At 41.3% G+C, this 19,276-nt stretch overlaps 1 protein-coding gene across 1 annotated transcript in view; it reads right to left on the reverse strand.

Annotated features, from left to right (window-relative positions):
* Nucleotides 1-19,276, reverse strand: part of snd1 (staphylococcal nuclease and tudor domain containing 1) — a 952,477-nt gene that overhangs the window by 44,200 nt on the left and 889,001 nt on the right. The gene's annotated exons all lie outside the window — the stretch shown is intronic.

The raw sequence follows: 19,276 nt of genomic DNA on the forward strand, positions 1-19,276 counted from the left end.
AATTAGAGCCTTGAGGTTGGGAATGTTGGCTGAGAGAAGATGCTGACATTTGCTCATTTATCGTGCTAATAGATTGAAAAGATTTTGCAGAGACAGCACTGTTGTCCTTCTCCAGTGCATTGAAGTGCCTGCTAAATATATATTTAAAAATTATTTTCTCATATGCTTCACTGAACAATAACTTGGAGATTGGTTTCCAAATGTGCACACACATACATATAATCTGCATACTAAATCCTATTCTCTGACCATAGGTGGACCAGTTGATTAGAATCATGGCTTGTAGTAGCCAGAAGAGCAACAGATCTAAGAAAGACTCTGCAAAGGCCCTATTTATTGACAGAGATGAGGGGTTTTATAAGGTGAGAAAAAAACAAATGTAGTGTTTGGTGTTGTTACTTGTATTTTTCTGTGAGTTGTCATATGGTGAAGATTAAATCCAAAATGCAACATTAATCAAAATAATAAAGTAAACATTAGGTCTCTGCGAAGTGCAAAAAGCTTAAATATTCACAGGGTTAACTACTGTTAAGTCTCCTAGTTTATTACTTCCAAATGACTGAGAAACACTCACTCTCTTAGATTATTGAGAAACTCACTTAAAACCATTGACATTAATATAAAATGACCTCCAATTCCACATCTGTAGTTTCTGAAGTGTAAAGTAAAAGGCTTTAAGTCCCCTTCAAAAATCTTTCCTGTCATTGATCAAAGGCTGAACATTAACTTTGGTGTTTAGGCAGCTGTGAGAAATTTTTGAATTGACTCATCATTAAGGATCTGAATGCTCTTGTACTGTCATAGTTTGGTGTAGGAGGTTAACAATAAGCCCAGGCACCCAGATAGCTGTCAAACTTTGCATTGTGGTCTGAAGGAGACATAGAAGGTGGTATCCTCGAAAGCGAGGAATAGAGTGTTTTGGGAAGGACTTCCTGACTTTATGTTTGACACAGCTGAAGCCATGGTCTTTAATGGAACGAAGGAAATCAGCAAAATGTTGATAATAAAATAAAGAACTAACAGACAGTAATGGTAGATGTTTTCTTCACACCACCCTTCTTCACCCCTCACCTCATACCCGCCTTTTTGCCCCTTGTTCTGATACAACTCCTGCAAGCATCTGTCTCAAAACGGGCCAGAGATCTGACCTGCCACCATCTATGCAACTTGTTGTTGTTCTGTTTGAAGGCAAGATTACAGAGAAATTTACAAGGATATTGCTGGGATTTCAGTTATAGGAAAGGTTGAATAGGTTAGGACTTTATTCCTAGACTTTAGGAGAATGAGGGAAGATTTGATAGAGGTATATATGATTACGGGGGGTATAGATAGGGTCTATACCTATCTGCAATCAGGCTTTTTCCACTGAGGTTGGTCTAAAACCAGGGGTCATGGGATAGGGGTGAAAGGTGAAATGTTTAAGGAAGATATGAGGGTGAACTGCTTCACTCAGAGGATGGTGAGAATGTGGAATGAACTGCCAGCGGAAGTGGTGGATGCAGGTTCGATTTTACCATTTAAAAAAAGTTTGAATAGTTCATGGATGGGAGGGGTATGGAGGGCTATGGCCTGGTGTTGGTGCAGGTCAATGGGACTAGGCAGAATAATAGTTATGCATGGACGAGGTGGGCCAAGGGCCTGTTTTTGTGCTGAGTGTTCTATGACTATCCACCAAGTTGATCTCTTTGATGGAGTCTATCCACCCAGCTTTTCCCCTGCTTCCTGTTCATTGACAATTACTCCCTTCCCTGAATTGGTTTTGAGAATTATTATCCAGGGAGCAGGAAGCGCAGAATCAAATATCGCTGTGATGACTGTACGTTCTAGTATAAATTGTTTGGCGACAATAAGGTATGAAGTAAAGTATAAAAAAAAGTATAAAGTTATGTGAATGACACCATATTAATACAAGCCTATAAAGAACGACTGAAATACTGAATTGAATTGACTTTATTTCTTACATCCTTCACATACACAAGGAATAAAAATCTTTATGTTACGTCTCCATCTAAATGTGCAATCATAGTAATTTATAATAACTTACAATAAATAGAAGTCAATAGAAATACACTCAAATCAGCATGAATTAATCATTCTGATGGCCTGATGAAAGAAGCTGTCCTGGAGCCTGTTGTTCCTGGCTTTTATGCTGCAGTACCATTTCCTGGACGGTAGCAGCTGGAATAGCTTGTGGTTGGGATGACTTAGGTCCCCAAACATCCTTCGGGCCCTTTTTTCACACCTGTCCTTGTAAGTGTCCTGATTCATGGTAAGTTCACAACTACAGATGTGCTGGCTGGGCTGTCTGCACGAATCTCATCCTGAGATTAGAGAGGTACAGTTCCCATACCAAGCAGTGATGCAGCCAGTCAGAATGTTCTCAATTGTGTCCCTGTAGAAAGTTCTTAGGATTTGGGGGGGCCATACCAAACTTCCTCAACTATCTGAGGTGAAAGAGGCGCTGTGCTGCCTCCTCCACCACACAGCTGGTGTGTACTGTCAGATCGCTGGCGGGTCCTCGGTGATGTGGACGCCGAGGAACTTAAAGCTGTTTACCCTCTCAATCCCAGATCCATTGATGGCAATAGGGTTTAGCCTGTCTCCATTCCTCCTGTAATCCACAACCAGCTCCTTTGTTTTTGTGACATTGAGGGAGAGGTTGTTTTCTTGACACCACTATGTCAGAGAGATGACTTCTTCCTTATAGGCCACCTCGTTATTGTTTGAGATTAGGCCAATCGATGTAGTGTCGTCAGCAAATTTAATTAGCAGATTAGAGCTGTGGGTGGCGACACAGTCATGGGTATACAGGGAGTAAAGGAAGGGACTTAGTAGATAGCCCTGGGGAGCACCTGTGTTGAGAGTCAGAGGGGTGGAGGTGAGGGAGCCCACTGTTACCACCTGCCGGTGACCTGACAGAAAGTCCAGGATCCAGCTGCACAAGGTAGGCTCAAGGCCGAGGTCTCTGAGCTTCCTGTCGAGCCTGGATGGAATTATGGTGTTGAATGCTGAACTGTAGTCCAAGAACAGCATTCTCACATAAGCATCCTTCTTCTCCAGATGTGTAAGGACGGTATGGGGAGTAGTGGCTATTGCGTTGTCTGTCGATCGGTTGTGTTGGTAGGTGAATTGTAGGGGTCCAGTTTGAGTGGTAGCATGCTGTAGATGTAGTCCTTGACCAGCCTCTCAATGTATTTGCTTATTACTACCTCTTATTCAGAAATTTAGAAATCAATGGTATGCTTGTCCTGTAACCTCTAAATAGGCCTGCAAATACCACACACTTACATTTCCTTTGCAAAGCCTAGAACACTTCTTTCTAAACCTGAAGTCAAACAATCTCATGAGTAAAAATCAAGGCAATTTAAATCTCTTACCTGTGTGGAATATATACTTTCTACAGGATTTTACCTGTTTGCACAGAATATTCTGGCTCTTTTTTCACTAGAGTGCTGCACCATTCAGTACTTGCTTTTGCATTTACTCAAGAGGGTAAACCGCTAATACCGTGCTCGTTATAGTTAGATGAAAGGTTCATCTGGGAGAAATCTGAACCACTCATGCTTAAAGAATCAAAATGCTTGTTCAGAACTAAAACAGGTAAGAGTTTGCTTCTCTCTGTTTTGATCAGATTAAACCTGTTGCTGATGCATTTAGGAACTATTTTGTGCTTAATTACAGTGTGAGTAATATATTTCCATTGGACTGCTGCTCCTGATGACTTATCATAGTTTGTGCATATTACACTGTGCAAACTGGCGCCATGTCTGACTGAAGTCACTGCTTTTCACAGTAAATGATTTCAATCAAAGTCTTTTGAGAAGGTTGAGAAGCACATGTTCCATGAATGCACGTTCCTTTCATTTCTGATTAAATACAAACTGTCTATAGCTGTCCCTAAGTCAAGTCACCATCACAAACCAATTTCAGATTTTCAGCTTCTCTGGTGTTAAATAATGTAAGAAAAATGATCAATGCTCCAAGTATGACAGGTGGATTGAATTTGAAACTGCCATTTTATGAGAGGTCCTGGAAACTGCTTTTGGATAATGAAAATGTCTCTTCTCTTTGGATGGATAAAGGTCAGAGTGCGCAGAGCAAAGATCTACTCGTGCTATCACAAGATTTGCAATTTAGCTCATAAGATCCACACTGTAGCTGTTGGGAGAGGAATTCTTCTGAAGTTGGGATTTGAAGGTATTTGTTGGGGCAATTCGTTCAGAATTTAATCATGCTGCAGCTCCTGTAGAAGTATTCAACAGAGAGAACCATATTGTGTATGCAACTCAGGTTACAATTGAACTACAGGCTTTACAAAAAGCAGTGTAGGGAAACCCTAAATAAAATTTACCACATCTACATTTTATGGCTTTTCTAAACCTCTGCATCCTCTCCATCTCTTGTTTTCAGCAAAATCTTACAAATCTCCTGAGACCGTTACTGCATTATCTTCAGTGCAAGTTTCTATATTCACTCCAAAAACAAAGTAATTAGTCAGGAGACAGCTGAAAGGAGTGGACATATGTCTAACATCAATAATGGGCAGGCTTTCGGAGTCACAACATGCGATTACATTAAAATTCATTCTAAGAGACTTGGATAAGAACAACTTTAATGTCACTCATTGTTATAAATTCCAGAGGACACAAGACTAGGCTGCCCTAACTTGTCTCATAGGATAACCCACCCACTCTAGATATTAGTCTTCTGAACCTCTTCTAATGTGTTTGCAGTTTCTTTAATGAAACACTTTGCTACTTTTCTGTCTTAGCAATAAAACAATATTATTCTGGAGCTTTCCTAATTACGTGCACATCAATGTTCTGCAAATCATACATTAAAGCACCTGGCTTCTTCTGGAACTCATAATTCTGCAATTCCTCAACATTAAGAGCATTTACTTTTTTATATTTCTTGCCAAGACAATTACATATTTTTCCACATTGCATTTCAACAGAAAGGTTTTTGCTCACTCACTTAACAGTACCGCGATGCAGCATCCATAATCAAAGACCCATGCTATCTTCTCGCTGCTGCCATTGCGAAGGTGGTGTAAGAGCCTGGGTCTCACATCACCAGGTTCATGGACATTTATTACCCCTCAAATATCAGGCTCTTGAACAAAAGGCAATAACTATACTCACCCATTCATTGAGATGTTCCCACAATCTCACTTTATGTACTCTTTATAATTTCACTCACCACAATACTGAATTGATTCCACAATCTCCAAATTATGACCTCAGAACTATATAATTTATTTATTATTTTGTTTTTGTCTTTGTATTTGCTCTTGGTCTTTTGCATATTGGTTGTTTGTCTGACTTAGGGTGTAGTTTTTCAATGATTCTATTGTGTTTCTTTGTACCTACTGTGAATGTCAGCAAGATAATAAATAATAAATTTACTTTGAACGTTTGAACTATGAAGCCTCCTAAACACGCATCTCTAACTCTGCCAAGGACAGTTCCAAGCCCAGCTGAGAAAGGAGGGTTGGCACGGGGCCAGCAATACCATCCTATAAAAACCCAGTGCTACAGAAATGCCAAGAGAAGCTCTCGAGCCCTCATCCCTGGGAGAAGGATACACCAAGAAGATGGGCTACACCTGGAGACACCATGAAAGAAAAACATGCACCAACCATTGCTCTGAGCAGTAAATTTTTACATGGCCCGAAAACTGTGTGGCACTTTAATTTTCTTTTGGTAATATGCTTTGACCCCTACAGCACACCAATCTTTACAACCAGAAAAGCTCCTGTTAGCCAACTAATCTTTTATCTACCCCAGCCCATCATCTCCTACATCATAAGCTTCTTTAACAACTTTTGGTGTGGCACCTTATCAAATGGCTTCTGGAAAATCTAGGTATATCTAAGCATGTTCCCCCTTTATCTACAATGGAATACATATTGTAAGACCGCCTGTAAATTGATCAAAATGATTACCCTTTAATAAATTATGTTGGCTTTCCCTGTTTACATTTTTTTCTTGGGCTGGGTGTTCTCACATTTTCTTAATGACAAACATTAAGCAAATTGATCTACAGTTTTTTACTTACTGTTTCCTTACCTTTTCAAATAAATGAGCTATGTTTATTGCTTTCTAATTAAAGTTCAAAGTGTATCTATTATCAAAACATGTATAACCACGTACAACTTGAGATTCATCTTCTTGCAGTCAACCTCAAAACGGAGAAACACAATAGAGTCCACAATAATCCACACACCACAAAATCTGTCAAACGTCCAATGTGCAAAAAGGAACAAATTATACAAAAAAAATTTAAAAAGTAAAGAAATAATGTATTGAATATGAACTGCAGATTTCTCGACAGTGAATCCAAAGCCATGGAGCCAGACCGGCACTGCACCCAGTCCAACAGAACCTACTCAAAATATAGGAACATTTTCGACAATTAAAACCACTACATCAACCATGTCAATATCTGCTTCTTTTAAGACCTTAGGATGAAGCCCATCAGGACCTGATAATCTCACTGTTTGCAGCTCCATGAAGCAAATTCGCTCAGTACCACTTCCTAGGTGATTACAAATTTCTGGGATCCTTGCCCCAGTTTCCTGATTTACAGCAATTTCTGGAATGTTACCTGTGAAGGAACATCTTAATGCATCTTGCAGCTCCTTATTTTCCATTATTATTTCAAAGAGGTTTTTAAGTTTCCTTTTTAAAAATGCAAACAAAACGTGTCACACGAACATCAACCAAACACTAATCCAAGTTTGAATTAGTGCAATTTCAAAGAAATATGTCAAAATAGGGAACAATCTCAATGCACTATTTGAGCAATTCCCTTCTTGGTAGGCCATTATCCTTCTGAGAGGATCTACCTGATCACTCACAATTCCACACCAGCATTCCTTAGCACCACTTGCCTTATTTTTCTCTGTGATTTACATTTTAATTTAATTCCTATGGTTAATTAATTTTAATGACTGTAATTAATTAAAAATCAACCAATCTGTGATCTCATCATGCTGAGAATTAATCAGAATATGGCACCAAGAAAGCTGTAAAGTTCAAGGAGAAAGGAATTTATTTTTGTATGCAATATAGATACTATGTCATTAAGACAGGTTAAAGGCATCTTCCAAAGACTAGCATGAAACAGCCTAACAGTTTGCTTTCCTAGACCTGAGTATCTGAGTATCTAGGATAAAAGTTGACATTCTTTGGAGATGAGCAAGAAAATAAATATATTTGCACATTTCACCCAGGAGCATTGAGCAGAAGACATTTTGATTAATTCAGCTCTTCTTAATCCACAAAGTCATGCATTTGGGAGCACTTACTGCTCCCCAGCCAACCAGTTAATTCAGCACGTATGAGAAACAGAACCACATACAGTCCTGTGCAGAAGTCTTATATATGGTTAGGGTGCCTAAGACTTTTGCAGAGTACTGTATTTGTCAATGTGGAGCAGGCAGTAAAATCTGTAAATCTGGCGGGAGCAAAGGATTTTGGGAATGGTGAGTGTGAAGTGTTGCAGGAGGGGTGAGGACAGGTGACAGAGAAGGAGTGCTGGGGCAGGGTTTTGTGGTGTAGGTGCAGACACCAGGCATGGGCACTTGATTCCAAACAACTGGTTTATCGTTCATTACAGAAGGTCTCTCTGGTGCTTCCCACTCCCTCCCTTCTCCCTTCCCCTTTTCCCAACCATGATTCCCCACTCTCTGTCCTCTTCCCACTCTCAGTCCACAAGAGACCCATATCAAAAACAGGTCTTCCTATTTTTTTGTGGCAGCAGGACAGAGCAATATATGCAGAGGGCCTTAGATTGTTTAAGGGAATGGGCAAAGAAGTGGCAAATGAAATACAATGTTGGGAAGTGTATGGTCATGCACTTTGGTGGAAGAAAGAAATGGGCAGACTATTATTTAGATGAGGAAAGAATTCAAAATGCACAGATGCAAAGGGACTTGGGAGTCCTTGTGCAGGATACCCTAAAGGTTAACCTCAAGGTTAAGCCGATGGTGAAGAAGGTAAATGCAATGTTTGCATTTATTTTTAGAAGTATAGAATATAAAAGCAGGGATGTGATGTTGAGGCTCTATAAGGCACTCGTGAGACCACACTTGTACTGTGTGCAGTTTTGGGCTCTTTACTTTAGAAAGGATGTAGTGACATTGGAGAGGGTTCAGAGAAGATTCACGAGAATGATTCCAGGAATGAAAGGGTTACCGTATGAGGAACGTCTGGCACCTCTTGGACTGTATTCCCTGGAGTTCAGGAGAATGAGGGGGGATCTCATAGCAACATTCTGAATGTTAAAAGGCCTGAACAGATTAGATATGGCAAAGTTATTTCCCATGGTAGGGGAGTCCAGGACAAGAGGGCTTGACTTCATGATTGAAGGACGTCCATTTAGAACAGAGATGTGGAGAAATTACTTTAGTCAGAGGGTGGTAAATCTGTGGAATTTGTTGCCATGAGCGGCTCTGGAGGCCAAGTCATTGGGTGCATTTAAGGCACAGATAGATAGGTTCTTAATTAGCCAGGGCATCAAAGGGTCTGGGGAGAAGGCAGGGGAGTGGGGATGACTGGAATAATTGGATCAGCCCATGATTGAATGGTGGAGCAGACTCGATGGGCTGAATGGCCTACTTCTGCTCCTATATCTTATGATCTTATATAGCATTACTACAATACTGTGCAAAGGTCTATGGAACCATAGCCATATAGATATGTGCTTAAGACTTTTGCACAGTACTGTAAGAGTCTTATCTTCTGTGGTTAATATTTTCCTTAATTGCCTTACCAAAGCCTGGAGTTTTAATGATTAAAAATATTTAAAAATTAGCTTTAATCGTTACATGCACATTGAAACATTAGAATCAGATTTAGTATCACTGGCAAATGTCATGAAACTTGATATATATATATATAAAATTGTGAAAAAAAGTTGAGTAGTGTTTATGGGTTCATTGTCCATTCAGGAATCTGATGGCGGAGAAGAAGCTGTTCCTGAAACATTGGTTGTGTGTCTTCAGGCTCCTGTACCTCCTCTTTGATGGCAACAATGAGAGGAGAGTATGTGTTGGGTGACGGAGGTCCTTAATGATGGATGCCACCTTCTTAAGACATCAACTTTTAAAGATGTTCTCGATGCTGGGAGACTAGTACCTGTGATGAGGCTGGCTGAGTTTACAGCTTTCTGTAGCTTTTTCTGATCCTGTTCAGTGCTCCCCAAAGAAACCAGACGATGATGGGACCAGTTAGAAATTTGCGAAGTCTTTGGTGACATACCAAGTCTCCTCAAACTCCTGATGAAATATTTGCATCAAAGACCAACACCGTCCTGAGGAGGTGCTGGGACAGTCTTCAAGTGTCGCCAGGCTTCCAGCACCAACACAGCATGCCCACAACTTACTAACTCTAATGGTACGTCTTTGGAATGTGGGAGGAAACCCATGCGGTCATGAGGAGAACGTACAAACTCCTTACAAATGCTGGCGAGAAGTGGGCCTGAATCGCTGCCACTGTAAAGCACTGCACTAGTGGCTATGCTACAGTGCTGCCCTCTTCAGGTTAAAGACTTCTCCAAGTTGCTTAGATCTATACTTGAACATAAGCTCCTTCACATTTGTGAATGCAAGCTCTTTTGAGCTTACAATATTCTTCTAGATTTTTAAAATTCACATAAAGCATTCATGAGGAATAACTATTAAAATAACACTATATTTTAGCAGAGCACAGATTTTTTTTCTTAAATAATCACAGGCTCATTCTCTATAATCAAATTTAAAGAGGAAATTATATTACTCACAAACCAGCACACTTAGAATTAGTCTGCTACTAATTCCAAAGCTTGGCTAAACAAAGATGGCAAATCACAGCCAAAATATCTTGCATCATCATAGACTTTAAAGCAGTAAAATATTCTGAAGTCGTTCAATGTAGAAATTAGTACACAAAAATTAACCACAAAGATAAAGGAGGTATTTAAATGGATCAAAGAGAAGTATAATTTAAAAGACTTTTGAAAGCAGGAATTAGAAATCAAGGCAAAATGTGTTTGGAAGATCTCTAAGCAATAACTATGTAAAGACTGAAGTGTCAGCTGCTAAAATGTCAACTTGGCTCTATTGGTTGAACCCTTGTTTGAGTCAGTAGCTTGTCAGTTCAAAATCCACTATGCACATCACCTGCATTAACATATTGATGCAATGTCAAGGGAGTGCTCGATGTCTGAGGTACAATCTCTTGATTGTGAAGCTGTTCAAGTGCCCTGGCCAACGTTCTCATGAACTTAAAATTACTTGTTTTCAACTAACACACAGCACACAATAAGTAGGCTTTTGCTTTACAGACAGAAAATAACCCAATAGATTAAGAATTAGTCAACTATTCTAACGCACAGCAGCAGCACATAACAGCCAAAATACCTTGTATTATCATTGACTTTGAAGCTGTAAAATTAACCTCCTGTACCTAATAAAATGATACTGAGCATGTTTGTGGTGTTTTTCAGTTGTAGCCCATCCACTTCCAAGATTTGAAGTGCAGTGCACCCGGAGATGGTCCTCTGCACACCACTGTTGTATTTGTGGTTATTTGAGTTACCGTCAAATTTCTATCAGCTTGAACCAGTTTGGCCATTCTCTTCTGACCTCTCATTAACAAGGTACTTTCACTCACAGAACTGCCACTCACTAGATTTTGTTTTTCACACCATTTTCTGTAAACTCAAGATACTGTTGAGTGTGAGAATCCCAGGGATCAGCAGTCTCTGAGATACACAAACCCACCCCGTCTGGCACCAATAATCATTCCACGATTATAGTCACATAGATCACATTTCTTTCCCATTCTGTAGTTTGGTCTCAACAATAATTGAACCTTTTGACCATATCTTCATGAGTTGTAGCCACATGACTGGCTGATTAGATGTTTGCACTAACAAGCAGATGTACAGGTGTACCTAATAACGTGGCTACATAGTGTATATTGGCCAAGGTTACACTGGAATTTGGATATGCTTATATTCAGAGTGAACAGCTAATCTGCATCTGTAGCCCAAATTCATGCATAAAATATCACTGATTGAGGATTACTGAAGTGTAGTTGGCATTGATGGAATCATTCTCTGCAAAATTCTGTATCTTTTGGAGAGAAGGAATAAATACTCAAGAGTTGTATGTGCTTACTTATATGGCCGGACAAATAGTTAAACAGTTAACTATGATGGTGATTAACAGTGTAGAATGGAATGCCAATTATAGTTTATTACAGTAGAAAGTATTAGATGGTACTTTAAAAAGTTATCAATTACAATTTTAAGCAGAAACACATTTTCCCCATTATTGTTACTGCACCAGCACTCTGCTCATTGAATATTTAATTAAAACAAGCAATAATTAGCTAATTTTGGAACAAGATGTATGCCAGTCTTTTGGATTCTGAGCTGTGCAACACTAATTAGGTGGCTCTGCATTCTGCACGAATTCAGAAAGCTCAGCACAATTCACCCCCTCCTCACTAAGGTCAGAAAATACACGTTTAACTTCTAATACATTTTTGGTGCAGTATATTTGACCTACTTTATGTATGCTGTTTATATTTTCAGCTTTATTTGTTGGATTTACTTATTGATGTTGAACATCATAATCAACCATAGCAAATCTCTGCTCATTATGAAATCTCAGGAAGCTGTGGCTGCTATTAACAGATTTATTACTCTGATCTGCTTGGCTTTTCCTCTTTCCTACCTCCCTATTCTTCTCCCCTATTATTACCTAACACTGGTATCAATCATCTTCAGCGGTAAAACACACTCTCCATTACCGCCATATTTCACCCTATAATAAGAGTTCTTTCACAATTTTATGTTATCGAAACATCGGAGATTACAACATAGTAATGTCAGCCAGGTCTTTCTGCAATCAATTTCTCTTTATGAGAATCTGCCAGGTCTGCGAATAAATAATGTACTTTGCAAATCACAACTACAACCGATTATTTTAAACCTCACTCACTTTAGGCAATCTTGCAAAAATAACCATCACACTATAACCTCTATGCAAAGCCCCACGGTCATGGCTGCCTGTTAGCCCGATCCAGTTGGATTGTCTTTGAAATTTATTCAGTACAAAAAGTGACACACAGACTCTCAGAAACTCTCAGTTTGGCAAAATGCAATAAGACAAAGCCATACTCTGTTCCAGCGGTACTATATACTACCTCAAACATGCGGTTACAGTCTGGGCTCAGCACGACCCGACTCCCTCACCAGCTCAGCGGTTTGTCAGCGTTTACAGAGACTAGATTAGTAGTATACCAGCTGGTACGTCCGGACACCCGGGGGACATAGGGACTCCCTGGCCATGGCGGCTGCCACGCTACGTGAAGCGGAAGCGTGGCGCCGAGGCTGTGGAGGCCCCGCCTATACTTGGCCTCAGGCTGCGGGTGTCTCTGTGTGCCAGGGCCAGGCTTCGGCTCCCTCCGGGCCGGACAGCAGCCTCTCCAGTGTCCGGGCCTCCAAAAAGGAGTGGGACAGCACCACCAATGACTTGAGAGTTCGCTGGGCCGACCCAGAAGAGCTGGTGTGGCACCGCGAAGCTCGGGTATCCTCCCACATTATCCTCATTAATGAAGTTTTATTTGCTGTCATTTTAATTTTTAATTTTTCATATTTGTATCAAGTAAACCCATGTAGCAGGGCCTTAAATTGGCCTAAGGGTGTGGTCGACTCTTCCCTTGCGAATCGCCCCAGGTCCAGCTGACCGGTTGGTAGCACCTGGTAAGGGTCCCTTACTCGAGATTACGAGCAATGGCCAACGGCGGACCAGCAGTAGACTGGTGGGGAAGGCGGAAGAGCTACGACCTTGGAAGACAATGGTTCCTTTGCAAGCAGATGATCTACCAAGAAGAGAGGCGGTGATCTCTTTAAACTCACCCGGCAGAAGGCAAAGGCAAACCACTGCTGTAACCTGCCAAGTACATGATTTCCCAATATGTTAGTCTCAATAAGGATCAAAACAATGAAGTTAACGGAGCCACGTATAACAGTAGTGGAGTCACGTCCGGCAACAGTAGGTCATCATCAAGGTCGTCATCAAGCGCAAACCTCATGTCAGGATAGCTACATGGAATATTAGATCTCTTCTTATACCAAGTAAACTAGAAAATGTGGTTATGGAAATGAAAAGACTGAAGATAAACATACTCGGACTATGTGAAACGAGATGGACAGACAGGGGATGGCTCAAAAGGGATGACAGGTACCAGCTGATCTATTCAGGAGGAAGTGAATGTAAGCACGGAGTTGGAATTTTGATAGACAAGGAAACAGTGAGAACTATCAAAGGCAGTGTATCCATTAACAAAAAAGTGATGATGATTAAAATCTCGGCTAAACCATTTCACATTAATGTCATACAGGTCTATATGCCAACTACGGACTATGACGATGATGAAGTTGACATGGTCTACAGAGAAGTTGAAAAGCTAATGAAAGAGCCTAAAAACAATGAAGTAACTGTGATTCTTGGTGATTTTAATGCTAAAGTTAGCAGCGCAGGAGAAGTTTTGACTGTAGAACCCTTCCGGCTTGGGGAAAGAAACGACTGAGGAGAAAGACTGGTTGAATTTGCAAAGACTAACAAATTAATGATTGCGAGCACCTGGTAGTCTGCCAAAACGGAGACTGTACACGTGGACCAGTCCTGATGGTTCAGTAAAAAACCAAATTGACTATATTTTAGTACCCAATAGGTTCAGGAATGGAGTGAAGCAGGTGAAAACGTACCCTGGTGCTGACTGTTATACAGACCACAACCCTGTGGTATTGGACATGAGTGCGCGTTTGAAGAAGATGAGAAAGGCCAAACCATCAAATAAGACAGACTTTGATTTACTCATTACGGATGAAGCAAAAAAGATCGAATATTTGGTCAAAATGGAGAATAGATTTTCAGTCTTAGATAACGAGGGTAGCCACATGGCAGTAGAGAACATCTGGGAAGAGTTTAAACAACAGTGACAGAAGTTGCAGAAAAGACTTTGGGTTTTCGGAGAAAGAGCAAAAGACATAAAACCCTTGGTTCACCGATGAGTTGAGAAAGTTAACTGAAGGAAAAAGAAAAGTAAAACATCGGGATAATGAATGATACAAAGCCCTACATCACTTGAGTCAAAGAAAATGCAAGGAAGCAAAAGAGAATTGGATGAATGAACAGTGTGAAGAAATTGGGCAGTATGAATGAAGTTATGATTATAGAGGCCTTCACCAAAAGTTAAAGGATATGACGAAATTAAAGAGGACCGTGCCAACAGCTGGGTGTATCGAAGACGGTAGTGGTAATCCATGCTATGAAAAAGAAGAGATCATGGACAGATGGGTTGCATACATCTCGGAATTATTTGAAGATAGCAGGAATGAGGATTTACCAGAATGAAATCAAATGACTAATCAACCTAAAATATTGATGTCAGAGATGGAAAGTGCGATTCAGAGTCTAAAAGTCAGAAAGGTGGCCGGTGAAGATAAGATTTCCACTGAAATTCTGAAATCACTTGGTCCGAAGGGAAAAACGAACCTTTTAGCGATATTAAACAACAGTTATATGACAGGAAATCTTCCAGAGGACTTTCTCAAATCGGTATTTATCGCCTTACCAAAAAAGCCAAGGACGATAAAATGTAACGAACACAGGATGATAAGCATAATGTCTCACTGCATCAAGCTACTGTTGAAAATAGTGTTCAGCAAAATGAAACGTACAATCAACGAAGAGATTGGAGAAACGCAGCTTGGTTTTCGTAATGGCTCAGGAACAAGGGAAGGAATATTTGCAATGAGAAACATCATGGAGAGGTGCATTGAGGCACAAAAGACCATCTACTTATGCTTTATTGACTATGAAAAGGCTTTTGATAAAGTAAGACACGAGAAAGTAATAGAGGTGCTGAACAAGTACGATCTGGGATGGGAGAATGTGCAGATAATAAGGAACTTGTATTGGAAACAGAAAGCAGCGGTCAGGGTAGAAAATGAGCTATCACCATGGGCATGTATTAAACGAGGCATAAGGCAAGGCTGTGTTGGATCGCTGGATTTGTTCAACCTCTATGGAGAATAGATCTTTTGGGAATACGACCATCAGGAGACAGTTATTCCAATCAGAGGCCGGAAGGTGGATAACATCAGGTATGTGGACGACACCGCATCGTTAGCTGACAGCGAATGCGAACTGCAAATTATGCTGAATAAAGTAAATGAGAAAAGCCTTGACTACAGACTTAAATTCAACCCTAAGAAAACAAAATTGATGGTGGTAAGCAAAACAAACACTAAAGACTCATTCATGGTGGTATCGTTACAAATGAATGGACAAGACATTGAACAGGTGTGAAAGTTTGAATATCTTGGCAGTTGTCTGACAGAGGACAGGAGATGTGAAGTTGAGATCAGAAGGAGAATAGGCATGGCTAAGACCCAGTTCATGAAGCTAAAAGATCTACTATGCAATCAGAAGGTAGACATCCAAGGTAGAATCCGCTTCCTCGAGTGTTACGTATGGTCAGTGCTGAGTATGGATCAGAAACATGGACACTGAAGAAGGATGACATGAAATAAATTAATGCTTTTGAAATGTGGTGCTATTGACGAAAGTTGAAGATCAGCTGGGTAGAGAAAGTTTCAAATGAGAGGGTTTTGTCTGAAGTTGATAGACCATGGATATTGCTGGAGAAGATTAAGAAGTTAAAAGTTGCTTATTGTGGACACATTACTCAGAGAGATAACATCTTGTCGGACTTGCTATATGGCAAGATGGAGGGAAAGAAAGGAAGAGGAAGGCAAAGAACGTGGCTGGATAACAACACACATAAAAGTTGCTGGTGAACGCAGCAGGCCAGGCAGCATCTCTAGGAAGAGGTGCAGTCGACGTTTCAGGCCGAGACCCTTCGTCAGGACTAACTGAAGGAAGAGTGAGTAAGGGATTTGAAAGTTGGAGGGGGAGGGGGAGATCCAAAATGATAGGAGAAGACAGGAGGGGGAGGGATGGAGCCAAGAGCTGGACAGGTGATAGGCAAAAGGGATACGAGAGGATCATGGGACAGGAGGTCCGGGAAGAAAGACAGGGGTGGGGGGGACCCAGAGGATGGGCAAGGGGTATATTCAGAGGGACAGAGGGAGAAAAAGGAGAGTGAGAGAAAGAATGTGTGTATAAAAATAAATAACAGATGGGGTACGAAGGGGAGGTGGGGCATTAGCGGAAGTTAGAGAAGTTGATGTTCATGCCATCAGGTTGGAGGCTACCCAGACGGAATAAAAGGTGTTGTTCCTCCAACCTGAGTGTGGCTTCATCTTTACAGTAGAGGAGGCCGTGGAGAGACATGTCAGAATGGGAATGGGATGTGGATTTAAAATGTGTGGCCACTGGGAGATCCCGCTTTCTCTGGCGGACAGAGCGTAGATGTTCAGCAAAGCGGTCTCCCAGTCTGCGTCGGGTCTCACCAATATATAAAAGGCCACATCGGGAGCACCAGACGCAGTATATCACCCCAGCCGACTCACAGGTGAAGTGTTGCCTCACCTGGAAGGACTGTTTGGGGCCCTGAATGGTGGTAAGGGAGGAAGTGTAAGGGCATGTGTAGCACTTGTTCCGCTTACACGGATAAGTGCCAGGAGGGAGATCAGTGGGGAGAGATGGGGGGGACGAATGGACAAGGGAGTTGCGTAGGCAGTGATCCCTGCGGAATGCGGGGGGGGGGAGGGAAAGATGTGCTTAGTGGTGGGATCCCGTTGGAGGTGGCGGAAGTTACGGAGAATAATATGTTGGACCCGGAGGCTGGTGGGGTGGTAGGTGAGGACCAGGGGAACCCTATTCCTAGTGGGGTGGCAGGAGGATGGAGTGAGAGCAGATGTACGTGAAATGGGGGAGATGCGTTTAAGAGCAGAGTTGATAGTGGAGGAAGGAAAGCCCCTTTCTTTAAAAAAGGAAGACATCTCCCTCGTCCTAGAATGAAAAGCCTCATCCTGAGAGCAGATGCGGCAGAGACGGAGGAATTGCGAGAAGGGGATGGCGCGCTGCGATGACACCGGTGCCAAGCTGTATTGGCCCTAGCGCCCTTCCCTTGGACAACATCAGTGGCGTGGAGAGGAGAGACTTGCAGCATGGGCAACTGCTGGTCTTCCATACAACCTTGCCCAGGCCTGCACCCTGGAAATCTCCCAAAGTGCAAATCCATGGTCTCACGAGACTAACGGATGCCCTTTATATCAATGCATAGGATTACATATGTGAGGAATAGCGGAATATGCAGGCAGGCTGGGAAAAGGTCATCAGAATCTGGCAATACTTGCATAGGAGAGGGACTAAAGCAGTTGGTCCAAGTCGGCCTATTGTACTAGTATAGCTGTAATTCTGCACCACTAATGAAAGATGCTAATAAACTGAACACTCCACAGTTCATAAAAACAAGTCTGGAATGCAAACACATACTATATAAAAAATGTTCTCCTGGCTGCTGAATGGTTAAGCTCATTTATACTGTGGTGCTGAAGCAACTGTATAACATTTTGCATGTGCAATCTTGTTTTGTCTGTTACTATGCTAAAATGCTATGGGCTCATGTGGCCCCAGGCAGGAATCAGAATACAAGAATCATGGCAAGTTTTCATTGTTGTTCAAGGCAGCCACTGAAACTGTTTCTGGGAGACAGTGCTTGACAACTCTCAAAGCACTGGCTTTGGGCTAGATAACACTGCTGGGATAACTCCAATAGAATTCTTACTTTTTGAAAGGAATCCTATTGAGTAAGAGCTTTATTAGGCAGGAAAGATCATCTAACTCAACAAAACATATTCTGTATTGTGTAGAAATTGTCAATATTTACAGCATAATTTAAAAATACAGAACACAGGACAATACAGCACAGGCACAGTCTGTGTCGAACACCATGCCAGTTCCCTTCTGCCTGTACATGATCTATATCCCTCCGTTCTCTGCATATTCATGTGCCTCTCTAACAACCTCCAATACCAATATTGTATCTGCTTTCACTACTACCCTTGGAAGCCTGATCCAGGCACCCCTCTCACCTTAAATGCATGTCCTCTGGTACTTGACATCCAAGGAGAAAAATAATGACTGTTTACTCTGTCCATGTTTTGCATATTTATTTATTTAGAGACACAGCATGGAGCAGGCCCTTCTGGCGCATTGAGCCATGCCACCCAGTAACCCACTGATTTAACCCTTAGCCTAATCACAAGACAATTTATAATGACCGGTTAACCTACAGTACCTCTTTAGACTGAGAGGGGAAACTGGATACCCGGAGGAAACCCACGCGGATACAGGAAGAATATACAAACCAAACATTTTTTCAAAGGACAATCAAATTGAACTCCGAACTCCAATGCCACGAGCTGCAATAGTGTCACACTAGACCTCTATTTGGTCTCTCCTCAGCCTCCGACACTCTAACAAAACAGCCCAACTTGTCCACCTTCTCACAGCTCATACCCTCTAATCCAGGCAACATCCTGATAAAACACTTCTGCACCCTTTCCAAAGACTCCACGTGCTTCCAGATACAATAGCAGTATTTAAGAAACTGTTAGACACATGAATATCCAGGGATAGAGGGATACTTTGTATGTTTTCCAATTCCCTTATTGAGTTACCATTGAATGTGCTTCCCCCATCCTTTCACACAATGCATCCGAGCTGCTCTAAAATTGCAAACACATGACAGGCGCAATTCCCAATTACTACAGAGACTCATACATCAAGCTAGTTGGCAGTAAACAAATTTAAAGGACCAAGCCATTAGGAAGCAGAGGATAGACATTACAAAACATTCCCTTGCAGGTAACTGCTGACACATAACATTTTGCTTTAATTCAACTGGTATGTTCCCATCAGCTGTCACCTGTTCCCCCACTGCTGCAATACTATAAAGAAAGTCTCCTCTCACAAGATTTGGTTTTGGGTCAGTGCTAAGAATCAAGGCTGAATCAGGATAGAGATCCAAAAGGAACAAGGTAAAGATGCTTAAAATCAGAAAAAAAAACATAAAATGCTGGAAGTGTATTAATACATCAGGTTGTGCCTGCAAAACAGAATCAATATTCCAGGTTGATGAAAATATTGGTGAAAGTCACGAAGCTGAAATGTTTACTTTGTTTCTGTCTCCACATATGCTGTCTGACCTGCTGAATGCTTTCCAATATTTTCTCTCTTTATGTATCAATATGCCTCACCTGCTTAAAAAAGACATTCACTATAAGCACCTTACTTGGCCTA

The sequence above is a fragment of the Mobula hypostoma genome, chromosome 20 (assembly GCF_963921235.1).
Source record: "Mobula hypostoma chromosome 20, sMobHyp1.1, whole genome shotgun sequence".
In the NCBI taxonomy this organism is placed as follows: Eukaryota; Metazoa; Chordata; class Chondrichthyes; order Myliobatiformes; family Myliobatidae; genus Mobula; species Mobula hypostoma.